Here is a 9,073-nt window from a genome sequence, read left to right as displayed (position 1 = left end):
ACATTGAACTGCGATGGCCTCCTTCCTCTCTTCTCCCTTCTCCCTCATGCCTGTTTCCTGGGATCACCTCCCAAATACGTTACCTGTTCCCAAGTCTCCTCTCATAGGTTCAGCTCAGAGGAGGAGGGGAGAGAGCCCAAAGTCAGGTATACAGAACACCTACTGTGGGTGCCTCATGTCTCTGGCCTGCTCTTTTCTTTGCTTGATTATTTACTTCAGGAAAGACAGAAGCAGGCCTGTGGGTTGCTCACCTAATGCCTATTTCCCCCTTCTTCCTTACTAATGGACTCCTAATTTACTGAGAACAGCAGTATGCCCAGACGACACACTCATTTCCTGGCCTCCCTTGTGGGCAGCATAACCCGATTCTGGCCAGTGGATGTAGGGGAGGTCCAGGGAGGTGACTCAGCTAAGCCAAATAGCAGACTTAACCAGCACACTTTCTTTTGCCCTTGAGTGGAATGATGGCATGGAGGCTGGAGCTCTGTCTCCTGTTTTGCAAGTCTGAGGACAAGCGCCAGGTCCTTTGGGGGACCCAAACCTGGAGGGGGGCATGAATCCCTGCTGACTTTACAGAGAGGCAGGCAAAGCCCTGAACTCCTTGCCTTCAGGTTTCTAGTTATGTGACAGACAAGCAACGTTTTATTTACGTAAGCTCTAGTAATGTGAGGTGTTCTGTTCTGCACAGCTGAACAAAATCCCTGAAGCATGACCGTATTCATATTTAATCATCTCCGCTTTCTGTCAGAAACATATTAGGTGCTCAAAAAAATGTTTGAAGGGAAGAAGCCCTGTGTCTTTCTCTTTTTCCGCTCTAGAAAATCTTAATTGTGCAATTGACTAAAAGACCCCACCTTTTCGGTGCTATCAGGAAGTAACTCCATTGGACGGTAATTTTACTCCCGTTAGACTGTATGCTGCTTGTGAGTGGGAGCTGTCTTTTTTTTTTTTTTTAAGATTTTATTTATTTATTTGACAGAGAGAGACACAGTGAGAGAGGGAACACAAGCAGGGGGAGTGGGAAGAGAAGCAGGCTTCCTGCGGAGTAGGGAGCCCGATGCGCGGCTCGATCCCAGGACCCTGGGATCATGACCTGAGGCGAAGGCAGACGCTTAACGACTGAGCCACCCAGGCGCCCCATGAGTGGGAGCTGTCTTGTTCGTCTTTGTATACCCGTCCCTGGCCTGACCGACAGCCTCAAACATTGCAGTAGAGGCACTTTGGAAAACAGCCAACAGAGTTTTTAAAGAAAGCAAAACATAATCTTATCATCTGACTCCAGTAATTCCTCTCTTAGAAATCTACCCAAGAGAAATCAAAATAAATGTCCACACAAATTCTTGGATGTAAATGTTCACAGCAGTGTGATTCCCAGTAGCCAAACAGTGGAAACGGCCTGGTGTCCATCGGCTGGTGACCGGATAGACCAGATGTGGCGTATCTACACCATGGAACGTGAATCAGCAGTAAAAAGGAATGGAATACTGATACATGCACAGCATGAGTGAGTCTCAGAGCCAGTATGCTAAGCGAAAGAAGTCAGACATAAGAGACTACATTTTGTGTGTTTGCACTCACAGGAAATGTATGGAGAAGGCGAATCTGTATAGACAGAGAGTATAAATTTGTAGTTTTCTAGAACTTAGAACTGGGGATGGTGGTGGGGATTAACTATCAGAGGGCACAATCCAGGTGATGAAAATGTTTGAAAACCAGGTTAGGGTGATGGTTGCACAACTGAATAAACTTACTAAGAATTATTCATTGGTGCACTTAACATGAGTGAAGTTTGTGGTGTATGGGTGTACTTGCATAGTTTGTAAAAAATATCGCAATAGTGGGCTCCCTTGTGTCTTAAATGGACCGTAGTCACATGAAGACTCGCGAGTGGTGTGTCCCTTCAGAGTGGAGACCAGAGGGACATCCTTTCTGAAAGCGCACACTAACACTTGTGGTAGATACATTATGTGCACCTGTTTCCAGCCTCCAGGCTCTTCCCTCGTCCCCTGGAGGTTCTGAGAAGCACCCCAAGCTAATGGCTCTTAAGTACTCCAGGTTGGTAACTCGAGGACCCTTTCTGGGCTTCTTTTCAGCTTTTGTAGGCATCTTTCATTGCTTCCTTAACCTGGACTGACATTTTATTCTTATAATCACCAGCTTCAACTTTATTTCCTTCCTTTGAAGCCTCTCTCATAGTTTTTATTCTGTTGATTGTTCTTACCACCCATCCATTTTCCTTTATTTTCTTTTTCTGTTCTGGGAGACAGAGACAGAGATTTTAAATGTATTTTAAAATTGTATCCCTTTATCTTTTTGAAGAAGACACCATCTTGAAATTACTGGTAGATGGGGTGCGGGGAGTGTGCCACAGCCTTGGGGGACTTCCTGATTAATTCTGTCCATCCTAAGTGAACATTGTTGGAGCAAACCATTTTGAAGTTCAAGCCTCTTAATGGATTTTTTTTTTCTTCCTAAGTCACTGAATGGCTTAGTTGTGCCCTTAAAATACTACTGTCTTGGGAAAAGGTGGGATGAGACCTCGATCTGCAAATACTTGTTTCCTTCTCATAAAAGACCTCAGCCCTTCTCCGGGTTCATACATCCCTGCAGCTCCTCCTCAGCCCTCTCCTCGCATCTGAAGCTCTTGAAAGAATGGTCAACATCTGCTTTCTCTACTCTTCGTCTTTCAAGCCATGCCCTCCTGGCTTCCTGCCTTGGTCACTCCATGGAAACGGGTTTCGCAGAGGGCACTAGCGACTTCCTTGTCCTTAAGCCCGTGGCACATCTTCATCTTTAACCCATGTCTGGTTGACTTAGCAGCATTTGGCACTGTCGGCCACTCCTTCCTTCTCAGTCCCTTCTCTTTTCCTGGCTCTGGTTGCACGGCGTTCTCCCGGTTTCCTTCCTGATCCCGTGGTTGCTGTTTCTCATCCCATTTCTCAAGCTCCTCCTCCTCCCTACACCTCTGAGCATCAAGGCTCCCCTCTGCTGACCCCACTCAGTTTTCTTCCTTATGGAGTCTCATCCTGCCCCCACGTCAGTGTCCTGCTCTATGCCAGTGCCCCTCAAATTTGTACCTCTAGCTCAGCCTTCTTGGAGCTCCAGACCATTCCTCTGACCTCTCCTCATGGGCGACCCATACTTGCATGTCCAGTACTGAATTTGTGTTCTGTTCCCTCAGATCTGGCCACCCTTCGGTGTTTTCTTTCCCTGTGAATGGCCTCACTTTCCAGCCAGCTGTGCAAACCAGAAAGCCTTCCATTGTCTCCGTATCCCCAGCAGCCACTTCCCCTCCATCTGGCATTGTGCCTCCGACTTCCTTTCTTTTCTCATTCCCTGTGGTTAGAGTGGGCCTGGCAAGAACTCGGACGTGTGCTCCCTGCCTGACGTCATCAAGAGGCTCTGGACAATATGGTGACCACTAGCCATGCGTGGCTATTTAAATGTAAATGAATTAATGTAAAGCAAAGTTTAAAATTCACATCCTCAGCTGTCCTTGCCACGTTTTGTGTGCTCAGTAGCCGCGTGTGGCTAATGGCACCTATCTGGGACAGCACAGGTGTAGAACACGTGCATCCTCCCAAGTTCTATCAGATGGCTCTGGTCTAAAGCCTTCCACCCCTCTAGCCATAGTGAAGGGTCAGGTCCCCATTCAGAAGCTACAGTTGGGGTGATGAAGGCCCTATGCAGGTGGTTACTGTGGTGTAAGCGATGGGAGGAGGAGAGCCTGCCTGAGGATGAAGCCAACCCAGAGGAGTGAAGAGGGAGATTTGTGCATCCTTTGAGTGCTTGATCCAGCCATGCGTGGAGCTTATATTCCTTAACTCTTCAGTTTCATGAGTGAATCCCACCACCCCAAATTTTGTGTCTTGATGAAGAGGGTTTGAGGTGTCCATCTCACATTTGCAATTGATTAATAAATTAATATCTTGATAGTAACAAAGACCTGCTGAGTGTGGAAGTGGGGTCTTTAATCATCATCTTGAGTGTGTGATCAATGTGCCCAGGGGAGAAGAGAGCTCTTCTTATGCCCATGGAATCAAGATATAATTTCTTTTATACCAGATCTTGGTTTGTTGGAATTCATAATTAAGGTGGAGGGTAGGAGGGGAGTGGCCCTAAGAGGAAAGAAAAAGGGGGGAAATCATTGTAATTCAGATTTGTCATGAACATTGCATTAGGAGAGCAGCTGAAGCACTTTTCACTGTGTCTCCTTCTGTAGATGATGAAATAGCAACTAGCCTCTTGATCCAGAAGTGCAAAGTATTGGTAGTGCTGGCAGGTTCTAATTGCATTTTAATTCTTAGCGCTTTTGTTATCATTTGCTCTAAAGAGGTCTCTCTCTTGTTAACGCGTGCTAGTTTGTGACTGACATTCCCCGGAGGAGACTGAATTAATAGGCCCCACTTCCCAGCTAGGCACACTTCGCACAAAAGGACAGAAAAACAATTTGTTAGACTTTTGCTAAGTTCACCAGTCCTCCGCATTTAACAAACACCTGTCAGATCCAAGATGAGGCCAGTGTCAGGGTGCAGTGGGCCAGGCAGGGATGAAGTGGGTTGCAGATGGACCCGTTATTTGTCGACAGGTTGCTGTTTGAGGCCCCAGAGCACTGTTGAGGAAGATGATGAGCAGTGGTCTCCATAGGTGTGCAGTGCCTCGGGGGTCACCCAAGGGTCCCCAGTCCTGTTTGGTGATGTGGATGCAGCTGGAAGTAAGACTACAGAGAGGTCTAGGCCAGCATGTACTGTCTGAGCATGAATGGACTGGAAGTAAAAGCAACAGTTAACATTTACAGAGGGCTTATCATTTCTGAGTCCCTATGTCACGCCCTTTATAGGGTGAGAATTAAAATTGCTGCTTTGTGGATGGGGACACCGAGGCCCAGAGGCATTCTGTAATTTGGGAAAGGCACACAAGATGGGAAATGAGAAACTCCTGTCTGGCTGCAGAGCTGAAGAGCTCAACACCAATGGTTCTAATACTTCTCTAGGTTTTGAAAATAGCTGTTCGTAAACCAGCTGTGAGACTGGGATTTTAGGGAGAACTCCAGTTTCTGGGGTATATCATGAGGGCCAGACAGGACCCCAGGCCTGTACAGAGTATGGCTTGGGTGGTTGTAGCAATGAGGGCATACAAACTCGGGTCAGAGTTATTCTATAGTGAAGGGGCTTGGTGGTAGAGGAAGTTTACAAGACTATCCCCAAATTATTTAAAAATGCTGTAAGAAGTGTGGCCTAAATCCTTACCCGCTATGACCAACCATTGTCCGACAGTACTCATTGTCTTTATTTAACGACAGAGACCCCAAGAATCAGGGGGTGTGGCTGTCTGGTCAGGACTGCACTTCCCAGCCTCCCTTGCAGCCGGTCAGCCATGTAACCATGGATGTGAGCTTAGGTGGGAGCACCGCTTCCGTGTTGTGCTGTCCGGAGGGATGTTCTCCTGTGATAAGGATGGGGTGGAGGGACTAGAGTCTACTCCTGACCCAGGAGTGGAAACCATATATCACAGATGGCCAGCCTTCCTCATCTGCCTTGAGCCACTTCCTTCAGGACCGATCCATGAACGAGAAATAAGCTTTTATTGTGTTTAAGTCACCAAAAGTTTGGCTCTTGTGTTGGCAGCACTTTAGACTGCTCACTAACTAATACACCCCTGACTAGAGTATAGCGAAGCAGTTTTATTTTCCCCACTGGAAAGAAGGTTAAAGATGAAGGTGTTCTTTCATGTACTCACTCATTAGACAATTTCGGAGCGGCATCTCCATGCCTGGTACCATGTTAGGTTTTGGGAAGACAAAGAGTAATAAGACGTAGTTCTTGCCTTCAAGGAACTGGGAGTCTGGCTGGAAAGATTGAGATGATTGGGAGCGTGGTGATAGAAATATAAAGAAAGCATTAGGGGAGCTCTAGGAAGGACTACTTAGCCTGGCATGCCTTGTTAGACGTGATGCTTAAACCCGAAGGCAGCATGGGATTGCACATACCTTATTGGGCCAGTGGCGGTATAGCCTGCGTGTGGCTGGTGTAAAATGGTCAAACAGTAAAATTGTAGTTGGCTGCACTTGTGGAGGAGGATTTACATGATGAACTAGAAAGTATCCATGAAGTAATGACTTGTTCTCTTTGGGAGTCCTTTTCGAAGATGACAAATATGCTTCTAATCTTGTCAAAAGCCATAAAGGCTGTATGGCTCCTTCTATCACCAATTGTGCAGAGCTGTCCTCTCAGGGAGCTTATAGGCTCATGGGGTGGGGAAGAACTTCTGGCAATGAATCCAAAATGGTTTAAGTACAAAGGAACAAAAGATTTACTTCCTGTCTCATATAATGAAAATTTCAGGGGGTTTATGGATTCAGGCATGGCTGGATTTAAGGCTCAATGAATTTAACTAGGACCCAGGGTGCATTAATGCAGGCTGCCATAACAAGATACCATAGCTTGGATGGCTTAAACAATGGAAGTTTATTTTGTCACAGTTCTGGTGGCTGGAAAGTTCAAGATCAAGGTCTGGCCGTTTCTTTTCTGGTGAGAGCTCCCTTCCTGGCTCACAGGTGTGACTTCTCTCGCTGTGTGCTCACATCATGGAGAGGGAGAGCAAGAACGCTCCCTGGTATTTCTTCTTCTAAGGACACCAATCCCATCCGAAGGGCAGGGGAGGAGATGGAAGGGGGCAGGATTGGGCAGAGGAAGAAGCTGAATGGTGATGCAGGCAGGCCTCAGCCCACCCTCCGGAGCTCTGGAGCAGATGTGGTTCATCACAGTCATCCCTGTTGGGCTGACAGGGTTGGGCCTTTAAACCCACCACATTGTCAGTCATGGGCTGTGGGCTGGGTGTAAATCTTGGGCAAGATGGTATTCTGCAGCTGAGGCAAATCCAGAGGGAACTGTAAAGCTAGAGGCTTCCAGCTGACAGCTGGGACTTGAAGGGGGACCTGGCCGGTGCAGCAACTTGTTTGCCCCAGAAGAAGAGGGGAGTATGTGCTGACATAGATACGGAACTGGCCAGTATCGGCAGGGAGTGTTTTCACTGCGTACCAGGAATTGGATTTTACAGCATTGCTAATAGTGTGGGGGAGCTGGAGGGGCCCTCTTTGTTCCTGACCTCCCTCACAGAGGCACGTAACAGCCGCCTCCATGAGGGTACTGGCTGTATCCACAGCACCTCCTCCGACGAAGGGTCAGCTTCGGTCTGTGCTTGGCTGGAAGCTCGTGTTATTACGGGGAATGGTTCGAACAAGCAGAGGCAGAGTTACCCAGTGCCTGAGTATGAGTTGACAGCGGGGGCAGCTCTGGGGTAGGAACAAGAAGACCGCTCATCTGTGAGTGTGGTGGGAGGGCTGGGCACATTTTATGATGATCTAAGTCGAATCTAGGAGTTTCTGGTATGTGTTTGTAACACTCCTATCATGGCCAGTCACTTTGCTATGTAATTGAGTTTTGAAAAATCCTACCTATGCATTTCATTTTGGAATAGTTGTAGATTTGTAGCAACATTGCAGAGACAGGGCAGAGAGTTCCCGTATGTCCCTCGTCCTGCTATTGTGAACATCTTACATCATCGCGGTACTTTTGTGGAAACGGGGCAACCAGCTTGGGTGCATTGCTACTCACTAAACCGCACATTTTGGTTTGATTTCACCAGTTTTCCATTAATGTCCTCTTTCTGGTCCAGGATCCTATGCAAGGAACCACATTGCATTAAATCATCATGTCTGCTTAGTCTCCTCCAGTCTGTGACAGTTTCTTTCCTTGCTTTTCATGACTTTGATGGTTTTGAGATGCACTGATCAGGGATATTCTGTGGCAGGTCTCTTTATTTGGGTTTGTCTGATTTTTTTTTTTTTTTTTTTTATGGTTAGGCTGGGGTTATGGGTTTCTGGAAAGAATACCACAGAGGTGACATGTCTTCTCATCGCATCATGTCAGGGGCACATGACACTCACCTGGCATCACTGGAACGGTTGCCTTGGTCACTTGCTAATGAGGGTCTTAAGTAATTGAGTTTTGATTACTCAAGTTTGGCCTGAGGGGTCTGAACATTTTTATGTGAATTTCTTCTGGGTCTTAAATCCCTACTTTTACTCATGGAAGGGGTGTGGGTTGTGATAAATGAGTATTAATTAGTTGTAATAGTGATGGGAAGGCTGTTCCTACATCCTTGTCCAATGGTCTTCCTTCCATTCCTGCCCATATTGTTTCCTGCCCTTTGTCTACTGGATCCAACACTGCCCAGTGCCACAAAGCCTACTCTGCCATGATAGTATCAGCATCCCCTTAGAAATATTCCAGTGTGCCAGGCACTTTGCTTCTTTCCTTCCTTCGTGCCTTGTTCATTCGTTCGTTCATTCCTTCCCTCCTTCCTTTTCATTTATCTGGAGATTTTCATTTTCATGTTTACATACAAGTATATAAATACATTAATTTGTCTAAATGGCATGAAGAAGAAAATTAACTCTATTTTTTTAACTCGGTGTCCAAGTATTTTGTTTTTTTTATTTACTTTTTAAAATTAATTAATTAATTATTTTGATGTAGTGTTCCAAGATTCATTGTTTGTGTATAACAAACACCCAGTGCTCCATTCAATACATGCCCTCTTTAATACCCATCACCAGGCTAACCCATCTTCCCATCCCCCTCCCCTCTAGAACCCTCAGTTTTTTTCTCAGAGTCCGTAGTCTCTTATGGTACATCTCCCCCTCCGATTCCTCCCCCTTCATTTTTCCCTTCCTACTGTCTTTTTTTTTTTTTTAACATATAATGTATTACTTGTTTCAGAGGTACAGGTCTGTGATTCATCAGTCTTACACAATTCACAGCGCTTACCACAGCACATACCCTTCCCAAAGTCTATCACCCAGCCACCCCATCCCTCCCACCCCCCCAACACTCCAGCAACGCTCAGTTTATTTCCTGAGGTTAAGAATTCCTCATATCAGTTGAGGTAATACGATACATGTCTTTCTCTGATTGACTTATTTCCCTTAGCATAATACCCTCTAGTTCCATCCACATCGTTGCGAATGGCAAGATTTCTTTTTTTCTTGGCTGCATAATATTCCTGTGTG

This window comes from Eumetopias jubatus, unplaced genomic scaffold, assembly GCF_037043125.1.
Source record: "Eumetopias jubatus isolate StellerSeaLion01/CBP00866 unplaced genomic scaffold, mEumJub1_p1.0 scaffold_9, whole genome shotgun sequence".
Classification (NCBI taxonomy): domain Eukaryota; kingdom Metazoa; phylum Chordata; class Mammalia; order Carnivora; family Otariidae; genus Eumetopias; species Eumetopias jubatus.
Note: the sequence above shows the minus strand (reverse complement) of the source record.